The 12,803-nt window shown below is 39.8% G+C and overlaps 1 long non-coding RNA gene across 1 annotated transcript; it reads right to left on the bottom strand.

Moving 5' to 3' along the window:
- Positions 1–8,420: 8,420 nt before the first annotated feature.
- On the bottom strand, positions 8,421–12,449 carry LOC103876276. The gene is made up of 3 exons (XR_001893756.3): positions 10,869–12,449; positions 8,901–9,078; positions 8,421–8,794 (listed from the first exon to the last, which is right to left on the bottom strand). It is a non-coding gene; the product is annotated as an uncharacterized LOC103876276 (long non-coding RNA).
- Positions 12,450–12,803: the final 354 nt, after the last annotated feature.

The raw sequence follows: 12,803 nt of genomic DNA, 5'->3' as shown, positions 1-12,803 counted from the left end.
ATAAAAAGGAAAGAGGAAAAACACCTTGTTCCTTCAGCCATTTTCTTTGCTACTTGACTATTGCCCTGTTTCTTCATCAATTTTTGTCTCCTTCTCTCTTGTATCCTCCTAAAAAAGGCTAATTCCTTTACAGGCCTGTCCAATTTCATCCTTTCCCACCTCACTCAGAAACAAGCTGCCATTGCTTACTTTCTCTCTTATCAATGTTTTCCCTCCGGTAAGATTCTTTGTCTTTGCAGAAAACATATGTGGTACTTTTCTTCCCTACACCTTTGTTTAAATATGCCAGCCCAGCTTCTAGTTCTCCCTTCAGAGTCAATAGGTATCATCTGTTCCGGAGGCCCTTCAGCCCCATCACCTCCCCTTTCCCCAGACCAGGCCACCAGGCTAATGCTTCTCTTTGCTTCCCTAGTCTGCTGGTTACCTGGCTTCAGGTTGAGCAATGTATTTACATTTCTGTTTTTTCCACTAAATTGTATACTGCTTGAGAATAAGGATCAAGTTCTAATCATCTCTGGATCTTGCCAGCCAGCACAATGTAGGCACTAAATAAATGTTTATTGAAATGTAACCATTTATTCTGAAAAGAGAACTGCACCAAACACCTAAACATGTCATCTTTCTTTTGATTCTATTTCCTCCTCTGATATTGGCTTCTGGATTTTATCCTCAAACATCTTGAAACATTTGTATTTACTACCGATTACTCTTTTTTTTGAGATAGCTGTTGCCCAGGCTGGAGTGCAGTGGTGCGATCTCGGGTTACTGTAGCCTCTGCCTCCCGGGAGTGATTCTCCTGCCTCAGCCTCCTGAGTAGCTGGGATTACAGGCATGTGACACCATGCTTGGCTATTTTTTTTTTTTTTATTTTTAGTAGAGACGGGGTTTCACCATGTTGGCCGGGCTGGTCTTGAACTCCTGACCTCAAATGATCTTCCCACCTCAGCTTCCCAAAGTGCTGGGATTACAGGCGTGAGCCACCATGCCCAGCCTACTACCAATTACTCTTTATCTCCTGGCAATTTGGTCTCTGCATACAACGCGGCCTTTGTGTATAAGCATTGTGCGTGTGTAAAAACACTGAAACTTCCTTAGTAAATGAAGAGATGTGCTTTTTGTACATCTGGATTTGTGAAAGGCATAATTTCTTGAGATCTTAGCTGCCTGGGCAACTGCTTGTGTAGTGTGACCCATTTGTGGGTTTTGATTGATCTACGCAGTTGTCATCACAGTATTTCCAATGACTGTAGTTATAAACCTGAGTGTACACAATTACTCACCAAGTTGCCATGTGTTTATGTGTTTCCCTTTTCATACATTTCCTTTTTTATTCTATTTATGCATATGGTTTGCTCATAACTGTTATACCTGTGTGATTGTTGTTAGTATATGAGAGTATTTATGTTTGCAACAATATGTATGTTATTATTGCCTATATTATTGTGTGAAGTAGCCTATGAAATGTTCTGTTGTGATATGTTTCTGAAATAAACCCCTGCTTTTAAAGTGCGAAATATCTTTTAAATAACTTTTACAATTATTTTTTCCTGAAATACATTTCTGGGATTTTAGACTTTAGGAATTTTGATCTTTCAGGATTTCAATATTTAGGATTATGGTGTACAAGATTGTGTCAAGATTATAATCAGCTCCCCCTTGATAATACATTTTTGGAATTTAAACTACTTGATATTAATGACCCCGCCTTGAAGTTCTCCTCTCTCTTAAATTCTATCAACTTCATCATTTGGACTCCTGTTTCTTCTTTGGTCAAATCACTTCTTGCTCTTGATGTTCTTGGCTAGCTTCTGTTCTTCTACCATTCATTAATTATGATGGACATTCCTTAAGCTTTAGGAGTTCTTCCCCTTTCTTTATGATGGTATAAATTTCTGTGACTTCAATTATTTTCTCCATGGGAATGATTCTTACTTTCATGTCCTTCTTAGTATCTATATCCTGCTGGTTCTTGAAACTTCACATTTGTAAGCTAGGTTAATCATTTTTGTTAATCAATTGTTAAACGTGTCCCTCCTCCTGACTTTCTAGATTCTTCTAAAGGCATCACTATTTTACATTACTATATTTCAATCTCAAACATGTCTCCTATGTCTTCAATCCCATATCTCCAATAAGCCATTATATCCTATTGAATTTTCTTTGAAATTGCTCTCACTTCTTTTTTCACATGCCTTTCACATGGCTGCCTCCCTAATCAAGACCTTTATTCAGCTTCTGTCTGTTCTATTGCAATAATTTTCCAGCATCTAGCCTCTCCTGCCTTCTAATATATCTTTCACACCGATGCCAGAGTGATCTTCTCAAACAACTCTGATTATATCTGATTATGTCTTTTCTATACTCAGAATATGTTTAATGACAGCTTCATGCCTAGTTAAGAAAGTCCATATCATTTGCTTGACAGTCAAGAACCAGATATAACAATTTTTCTTTTCATTTTTATCTCCCATGGTTCTTTGCATATACCCTGAATGTCTCATTCCCCAACACACTTTCTAGTCTTTCATCTCCACACTTAAAAAAAAAATATTCTCCATCCTGCTTAAGTTGCCCTAGATCATTCCTCTGTCTTCTTCACCTCCAGTTCTACTTATTAAAGTGCTTTCCATTCAATGCCCTGTTCAAATGCCATCTGCTCCATGAAGACTTTCCTCATGACTGCAGCCAGGAATGATCTCTCTAGCTCTAAACTCCCACAGTCTTCTATCTGGGCCACATGAGAATTACTACCTTTTGCTTGTTACCTGATCACATGTCTTCTATGAGATGGTAACTCCTTGGGCATGAATGCATGTCTAATTATTCTTCATATTCCTCACAATATTTTGCTGAGGGCAGATGCCGAGTCAGTATTTGTTGACTATGGGAAGCCCCCAGCTTTGATACTACACTTCTTTTGTCCATTAACTTCTCTGCTATGAGAACTTCAGCAGGAACAAAGAAGAAACTGAAAATCTGCCATTTAAATAATAGGCGGCAGCTCTGTGATGTGTCTGCCATTTATCTGTCTTTCTTTTGGATGGTAAAGGGGTATAGGTAATATATCAAGGATTGAAGAGAAGAGAGTTAAATCCCGATTTTGGCCTCATCACTAGTCTTTCTGCAATATGCACACATCCTTTTCTTTCTTCAGTTTTTTCTTCAAGGAAATTGGCATCACTGGGCTACCTCAAAGGAGCCATGGTGATAACCACCAATTACCTTGACACTTTAAAGTGTTAAGACCATGTGACTGTCACTTCGGTGCATTGTGCTCTCTTCCTTCTGAATTCTCATGACTTTTCCTGGATGCCTCACTAACTTACACATACTATAGTGTATTGAATGGTGATCCTGAAAACATATGTACACATCCAAATCCCTGGAACCTGTGAATATTACCCTATGTGGTAAAAGAGGAAATATTACCTTATGTTGCAAAAGATGTGATTAAGAATCTTGAGAGGAGGGGTTTATCCTGAATTATCTGAATGGGCACTAAATGCCATCACTTATATCTTTATAAGACAGACACACAGAAGAGAAGGCAATGTAAAGAAAGAGAGAGAGGTTGGAATGCTGTGGCTACAAACCAAGTGACACTGGGGTTGCCAGCCACCCTTAGAAACTAGGAAGGAGGCATGGAAAGAAATCTACCCTAGAACCCTTGGAGGGAGTGTGGTCCGCTCAGCATCTTGGTTTTGGACTTCTGACCTCCAGAATTGTGAGAGAATACATTTCTCTTTTAAACCACCACATTTGTGGTAGTTTGTACAGCAGCTCCAGGAAACAAATATACCTATTCCATCCTGTGATACATCTTATGCTGATATTTAATATTTGCATCCCTGTTTTGACTTTCTTATGAGCTACTGGAGTTAACCACTATGCTTAAAACTTTTCCTTTCAACAGGTATTGATTGAGATTCTACTAGGTGCCAGGTACAATTTTAGGTCCCAAGGTTACAAAACCGATAAAGATCTCGTTCCTGCCCTCAAAAAAGTCATAATCTTTAGGGGGTAAGGTGGTCTAAGTGAAGCAGGGGCAAGTAAGGAAGATTCCTGGATAAGGTGACATTAAACTGAGTTCCAAATGATGAATTGGGATTAACTAACTAGGCTGGGGGATTTAGGAGATAAGAACAATTTTAGGCAACGAAGACAGCATGAACAAGGTCACAGAACCCAGACCTCATGGTGTGTATCTTGTGTGGGCAGGGATTGGTGGGAACTGCAGCTGGAAAGTTAGGGAATGACCAGATCACTGAGGCCTCATGTTCTTAGAAGAAGGGGAGAAACCAAGTTTTCATCTCAGTTAAACTACTTATAGCAAGTGGAAAGTTTTAACCATATAGTCAGTACTCAGTAGATGTTCCCTGAATGACTCTGCATTAAAATAGATGCAATTTATAATAAAAGATGGTAGCATTGGTATAAAAAATGTTTTCTTCCTGGATAGTGTCTAAATCTGTTGGTTATCATCTGTAAGAGTGCAATGAGGATAATTATGGGATATATAAAATTCACAAACACATATTTTTAAATACCGAACAGTATAATGGATATTTTACAACCTGCTACCTTTCAGATTGCTTCTATGAGGTCCATAAAGCAAGTTTGTTCGGTGCCATGCATATTAATGAAAAGCCGTTTGGAGAGCAGAGGACCCATACAGTGGTGCTGCTGTGAGGACATGAAGGCGCCTCCCCAAGAACACGTCTTACCTATGGATGACACTCCTGTGCAAGAAGATGGAGAAGCAGAACTTCAAATGGTGGCAGTGAAACCTAAAGCCACAGGGGGCCTCGGAGGGAGCCTATCAGAGACTCAAAATGGAGATGTGTCAGAAGAAACAGTGGGAGGTGGAAAAGTTAAAAAAAAAAATCCCTAAAACGTTTTATGATTGTGGGCTTGTCAGAAACCCCAAATGGAGACATGTCTAAAGAAATAGTAGAAAATGTAAAAGTTAAAGAAAACTAGAAATCTACCATATTAACCAGTGCAGAAACAGCAATGCAGTCTTTAGATTCAGAACCAAAAAAGAAAAGGAGAACAAGAGAAAAATAGTGACTAATGCTGGGCGTGATACAAAAAAAAACCCAAAATTGAAAACAAAGGGGAATCCAAAGAAGATGATATCGAGGCTCTTGAAGAAACAGAAAACTAGGGGGAAGCCAGACAATGAGAGGGATGAGGATACTGCATTTGCTTCTCTAATTTTGTCAGTGAAAACACTTTGAAGGCAATAAAAGAAATGGGCTTTACCAACATGACTGAAAATCAGCCTAAAAATGATGGGCCACTTATGGAAGGCAGGATCTTCCAGCAGCTACACAAACCAGCAGTGGCAAAAACCCTGGCATTTCTCATCCCTGCATTTGAACTCATTGTTAAGTTAAAGCTATGTTTTCCAGGCTAGTCTTGAACTATTGATTCTCATCCCAAAGTGTGAGGATTACAGGCGTGAGCCACAGCACTCAGCCCAGCTTCTTTTTATTATGAAAAATGAGAGCTTATTCGTGAGAGGACAACAGGTTTCATTGTTCACCCGGTCTGTCTACTGTAATGAAAGCTGAAAGCTGGAGATTAGGCAATGAGACACAATACTGCTGTCACTAGCATTGGTGAGCTGTCCCCACATGGTATGATTATGATTTTCATGTTGTTAGCATTAAGTCCTCAGCAACAGGATAAAGTGGGAAAGCAGGTGTCAGGTGAGAACTCTGTCCTAGCAAGGAATATCCAGTTGGTTGGTATGAATGCAATTAAGTACTTCCTGTCACTGGATCATATCATTAGGACTCTGCTCACCTGATCTGTGATACAAGCTGAAATCAACTATGCTGTGAAAACTTTTTCAAATTTTGTCATTTTAGCAAATTAGAAAATATTCTCTATACGTAAAAATCTCCAGGTGAGCATTTTAAAGTGAAGTGGGCAAATTCCTAAGAAATGTTTCCTGTGTATCTGTTGTTTTATGTTTTGACAAAAACAAAGGAGATGTACTTTCAGCTCACAAAGGGCTTAAAGTTTTGTTGGGAGAGAAAATGATAAAGACACATGACAAAAGTATATACTTTTTTTTTCTTCAGAGACAGGGCCTTGCTCTGTGCCCAGGCTGGAGTGCAGTGCTGTTATCATTGTTCACTGCAGCCTTGAACTCCTAGGCTCATGCCATCCTCCCATCTCAGCTCCCCCAAAGCACTGAGATTACAGGTGAAAACCACTGGGCCCAGCCCCCAAATACATAATTTTTGGAGCATGTTGTGACACTTGGAAGTCCCTAAGTGGAAAGTCATATTGAGCAACCAAATAAAAGGTGAAAGAGTTGGCACTTGCATCTGACTCCGACTTGGAGCACCAGATTTGAATTGGTGTGCAGGAAAAATGGTTTGAGTGGAGGGGCAGTGTGGGATTAAAAACAAATGAGCATGTTTAGGGACCGAAAGGAGACCCACTTGACTGGAGCAGTGGATTCATGTTTCAGAGCACTGGGATGTTTTGGATACATAAGTTGGATCCAGATTGCTAAAGGTCTTGCTTTAGATTTTGGTTGCTGCCATAACAAATTATCACAAATGTAGTAGTTTAAGACGACACAAATTTATTATCTTATAGTTCTCTGGGCCTGATGTCTAGTGGGCTCAACTGGTTTCCCTGCTTGGAATTCATAAGACAAACGTGAAAGTGTTGGTGCAGTTGTGCTCTGGAGGAGAATCTGCATCTATGCTCATTTAGGTTGTTGGCAGAATTCAATTCTATGTAGTTACAGGACTGAGGTCTCTGTTTTCTTGCTAACTGTTGAATGGTGGTGGTTCTTAGCTTTAGGAGGCCACCTGCCTTCTTCACTCATGGATCCCTTGTTCCATCTTCAAAGCTGGCAAGGGTGGTTTGAGTCTTTGTCATACTTTAAATCACTGCAGTGCTTCACTCATCTGCTGCATCACCCTGATTCTTCTGCCTCTCTCTTCCACTCTTAAGGGCCCTTGTGATTACACTGGTCCCAACTAGAGAATACAGGATAATCTCCTAATCTCTGTTTTAAGGTTCAGAACCTTACTTCTATCTGCAAAGTTCCTTTTGCCATGTCATGTAACATATTCGTGGGTTCCAGGGACTAAGGGCCAAGCTGAGAAGTTTGAATGTGAGACAGAAGGTAATAGAGAAGCACTGTAGATTCTTGAACAGAGGAAAGGTATGTAGGTACACAGGACAGGCTGATGATATGACATGCCTTCAAACCAGAATTATTTAATTATTCTTGTAACATTTATGTAGAGGAGAGACTAAGCAAGACATAGGGAAGAAATGAGAAGGAGAACTACTGGTGGCTGTTTTTGACCTCTCTTTATTAGACCCAAGCAAATTGACTCAAACTTGAAAACTCTACTCAGTAGAGGAAGATCCCTATAGTGAATTGTACTTAACCTTCCTTCAGGGCAGTTTAGCCAACACCCTTGTGGGAGGCTGGCTTATCCTTCCCCTGACTTATGTGGTTTATCAAAGTATTCCCTCTAAACATTTGCAGAGGAGTTCTAAAGTAAATATTCTTTATCTCACTATCTTTTCAGTGAAGCTTCAGCCCCCTTTTATAGATGGGCATCTTAGGCCACCACCCCACTGTGCCCCCCAGCCAGCCCTAAGCTGATTCTGAGGATATTCATCATTTTATTCATTCATGAGCATTTGCTATGTGCAAGTACTGATCCAGGTGCTGGGGTTACTGCAGTGAACAAAGTCCCTTTGCTCCTGGAACTTACCTTCGAGTGGGAGAAGAAAGTCAGGAATCAAACAAATATACATCAGATGATGTAAATATGAAGAAACTAAGTAGGTTAGGAGGACAGAGAGTGGTGGGTGAAGATGGAAGGTAACATTGGAGGAGACACTTAAAAGAAGTGAAGGGTTAAGCCACATGGCCATCTGGTATAAGAGTGTTTAAGGCAGAGGAAATAGCAAATGCAATGACTGTGAGAAGGGGACTGCTTGGGACATTCATGGAAAATAAATGGTTCTTAAAGACTACACATTGGGTACACTGCTTAGGTGATGGGTGCACCAAAATCTCAGAAATGACCACTGGAGAACTTATTCATGTAACCAAACACCACCTGTTCCCCAAAAACCTATTGAAATAAAAATTTAAAAAAAAAATAAGTTGATCTAAATGGCTGGAGCAGAGTGAGTGAGGGGAGCGGAGTGTTTGGAAAGGAGGTCAGAGAGGTGGCGGGCAGTGCTGTAGTAAAGTCATCTGTCATTGGTCCACATTAAGCAACATTCTAAAATTGGGCCTGCATGTTCTCACACGCTGTTTACTCCAAAACTTCAATCTGATTACCATACAGAAGGATTTATTTGTCTCAAGATATTTGGACCAAAGAACAAAATAGCATATTTCAAGTTCTGGGTATAGATTGCTGTGAAAAATTAACTTACATGCATTTATTGACTATTGTTTATGACATAAACAAAGCTGCTCTTCTTCTATAATAAGAAGAGTTGGTAATACTGTACCTTTATTTTCCACCCTCTATATTATTATACAATAAAAGAGTTGAATATATAATATACTGCCGAGAGGGTAATGAGCAGGATTCAATCACACATTTAAATGAACTTTTAAGAAATCTGAACCATGTCCAAGTTCTTCCATCTAAGCATCACTTAAGAATCTGTTTGTTCAGTTGAGTTTCATCTCTGCAGCTGCCAAGGCACTTCAGTTCTGCCAGCTCGACTCTCTGATTGCAAAATAAAGGGTGGTCACTTAACAGTGGATGTGAAGAATAAGAATGTTCTGTGAAAAGAACGACATTATGAGAAACCCTGATAATGGAAGACTGGAGGCTTCCCTCTGGTCCCCCCGTTAGCCTGAAGGCAGTTAAATGGGAGGGTATTCTCACCTTCCCCGAATCTCAGCAGCCTTTGGCGGGGTATGTGTGCTTTTGGAAGATGGATGCACTTTGCTGCAGCTTACATTCATAAATATTTTTGTAGTATAATAGGTTGTCAAAACAAATCTGTGTTTTCCATTTGTGTGTGCGTGAGTGTGTCAGTATGCCTCTTCATCTTTTTGTCCATCTAGAAGTAGAGTACAAATAGTTTACTTTCCTCATTATGGATTTTTCATTACAGTATAGATTTTTGCAGAAGTGAGTCATGAGGAATAGGTAAACAAATGGCCATATAATCAGTGGGAACAGTTTCTGTATCTTGTTTTAACAGTTCCATGTCTTTGCTGGAAATCTGTGGTTCTTTTAAAGCATTTTTGATGGAAAATCCTATCTGAAGCTTGGCAGTAACTGTGTCATTGAGCTGGGGAGGGAAGGCAAGGTGGTCTTGTTGACAACACAATTGTGCCTGTGGAAATGCAGCATTGTGTTCAGAGGACAGGCACCAAGTTTCATAAAACTTCATCACCTGTTAGCTGTGTGACTTTAAGTGATCTGCTTAACTTCTCTGAGACTCCATTTTTTATTTTGTAAAATGAGGAAAACAATGCTTACATCCTGGAGTGGTTGTGAGAATTATATGAGGTAATGTAAGTGTAGTGCTTAGTGTAGTGCCTGCACCTGCTAAATGCTCTATAAATGGTAGCCATTTTTACTATCATTTTTCTTTGGCTTATTTCATTCTGATGGCACAGCATGTAGACTTGGCATAAAGCAGCAGTCTTTCTGGTGCATGGAAATGTAGTTGCTTAGAGGCTAGCACATCAAACCCTGCAACTCAGTGTATATCCTCCTTCGAATTTTTCACAATATTTTTCTCTCTTCAAGGAAACCTGGACAAAACATTTTGCTGCTTGCTGCCTGAATTGACCAGCGATTCTAGTTTCCAAGGAGATTATAAATGGATGTATTTGTGTATGCTGATTTGCCTCAACTTTAGAACAGTTCCCCAGGGAATTCTTCAAAAGAAACAGAACATAATGGAAATGCATTTATTTTTTCATAAGCCATGGAAAATGGTTTGTGTGTGAATCCTTAGTGATCTAAAAGTTACTTAGAAGTGGTCAGGCAAATGGAAAGATTTGCTAATAAAAGATTTATCTCCCCATGACTGCAATTTTATACGTCCTTTCAGATTAATTTATCTGGATCTTTTTCTATTTAGAAAAACATTGAGTGCAATTTGGAATTGTAATTAGGATATTCTATACCATCTGCAGTGCTTGATGTAATTCTCTAGCTTCACTATGGTTACATCACAAAGGAGGCTAGAGTTAAGTCTGCTTTTTTACTCTAGAAAACCCAACAGCACCCACACAATGGCTATCCTTGATAAGTATTCAATATTGGTTAATTGATATTAAAGTTTTACTCCTGGTGCAGCTTCCATTAGTGCTTGTGGTGAAAAATTGCACATTAGTATCTTAAAAATTATGGATTGATGGACAGAGGATGCCACTTTCAAAGGCTCTTGGTTCTAATTCTAGATAGCCCATATGACATTATCCCAGGCCTCTCTTAGTCTCTCTGTTTTTATTCCATCAATTGTCAGATGGGATAATAAAACTGATATAGCTTCTAGTGTTTTAAGGAGAGTTATTGCTGTTGGTTTTTTGCATATCTGAATGTTGAAAATTTTAATTTAGAGGTCAATATCATTCTTTTCACAGAACACTTATTTTTCACATCCACTATTAAGTGGCCACCCTTTATTTTGCAATCAGAGAGTTGAACTGGCAGAATTTAAGTGCCTTAGGTCCAGGCTTGTTTGATTGATTCATTAATTCATCACTCATCATGTATTCGTGCAGCAGTGAGTGGCACAGTGTGTGGTGTAAAGGACATAAGCTTTAGAGTCAAGACTTGGGTTTGCATCCAAGCTCTCTTACTAATTTCATGATCTTGGTAAAATTACTTTACCTTTATGAATTTCCATACTGACATCTGTGAACATAGGTGGTTGCAGTGATTACAGAAGAATAAAGAGGTGAAATGCCTGCACAGTACGTATTGCTTGTAGATAGGAGGTGCTCTACTTCCCTCCTACTGTGCACATTGGCATCCCATGGAACAGATTGACAGTCGTTACTGTTTAGAGAGTTTACAATCTAAATGAGGAACATGTAAAAAGGAATAATTATAACATTAAGATTTGGCAACAACCATCCTGGTCTTATTAAAAAATGAGTCTGTGGATAGTTTAAGTGAAAACAGTGAGTAAAAACCAGCGTTCAAGAAGAGATTCTAAATGAAACATGATTGGCAGCCAACCTCCTTAACTTCTGATACTGGAGCTGCCTTTGCCAATGCTTTCTTCATCAATGGTTAAGTTGTAGTGAGACCACAAAAGTGAAATCTCTCATACCTGCTTGTTGATCAAGGAGATTATGTTTAGCTATATGTGAGTTGTACTAGATTAAGTATTAGTAAAGAGTTTCTTTTCTCAGCTTCTCCTAAATAGATTAAGTGGCACATTAATGTGCTTTTAATTCCATTATCTTTAATATTTTTCATTCAAAATGTATGTAATGGATTGGGAGTGCTGGGGGATGTACCCAGCCCCCACAAGCAGATTTGTTACCACCCCATCTGCCACCCCAAATGCTAAATCCCAGGAACACCACTGCTTTGCAGTATGTTCTATTTTACAAGACTTTGAGGAAAGAGAAACACAGAAAGACAGTGACAATCACTGCAGGGTTAGAAAGACAGAGAGCATAAGGTTAGAGCTAAAACTTCTAAAAAGCAAATGGAGTGTTGGAAAAAAGGAACAGAGGGAAGAATTGAATACATTTACCAGGGAATTAATGAATAGGCTAAAGGTATTTATGCAGGCAGAGAGCATATGGAAAAGGGGGAAATGAATCATGGAAGAAGGCAGCAAGTCTTATCACATGAGTTTTTTCATCTTGAGAAGTGTGTGTGTGTGTGTGTGTGTCTCTGGAAGGAAAAACATACCACAGTCCATACCACAGGAGAGAGGAAAAAAGTGTCTACCATGAGGTTGTCATGATAGTTAATGTGTTCTAAAGTGTTACATCTGAGCTATACCTTGTAGAGGACTTCTCTACAAGAAGAGAAACTGTAAAGAGAAAGCCATAGAGCAAGGGGAAGGGCTGTGGAGAGCTGAGATCTTTATGAATATAGTAAGCTTCTTCACTTGCTGGCACTTTTATTGCCCCCTCCTCCTTCCTGGTTTCAACACTTGCTGTTATGCCCAGTGATTGGTGTTGCCAAGGCCCAAATAGCTTCCGGTATTGGTATGTCCTGTAAGAATGACTGCAGAGAGATGGGAGGCTTGGAGAGATTGCGGGATTTTGAAAGGCTATGGGTTTGAAAACTTCTGCAGCTTCAGGCTGTAGAGATAGGGATGGGAAGACAAACTTGTTCCTAAGTGTTTCTGATGAAGAATGTCTTGGCTGGACGTGGTGTCTCACGCCTGTAATCCTAACCCTTTGGGAGGCTGAGGAGGGTGAATGGCTTCAGCTCAGGTGTTTGAGACCAGCCTGGGCAACATGGTAAAACTGCATCTACAAAAAATACAAAAAGTAGCTGGGTGTGGTGGTGCATGCCTGCAGTGTCAGCAACTTGGGAGGCTGAGGCAGGAGGATCGCTTGAGCTCAGGAGGTTAAGCTTTCAGTGAACCAAGATTGCACCACTGCACTCCAGCCTAGGTGACAGAGTGAGACCCTGCCCACACCCCCTCCCCCCAACACACACACAGAATATCTTGCCTCATTAAATGTAATTGTAACACTGGGGACAGGGTTCAGGAGAGCATGTGGTACAAGTGAGTGTGGGAAGCAATTAAGCACATGGGAGGAGCCTGAGAATAATGCAGGAAAAAAATGCCAA

Source organism: Papio anubis, chromosome 10 (genome assembly GCF_008728515.1).
Source record: "Papio anubis isolate 15944 chromosome 10, Panubis1.0, whole genome shotgun sequence".
NCBI lineage: Eukaryota > Metazoa > Chordata > Mammalia > Primates > Cercopithecidae > Papio > Papio anubis.
Note: the sequence above shows the minus strand (reverse complement) of the source record. Positions and strands in the feature narration are given on the sequence as shown.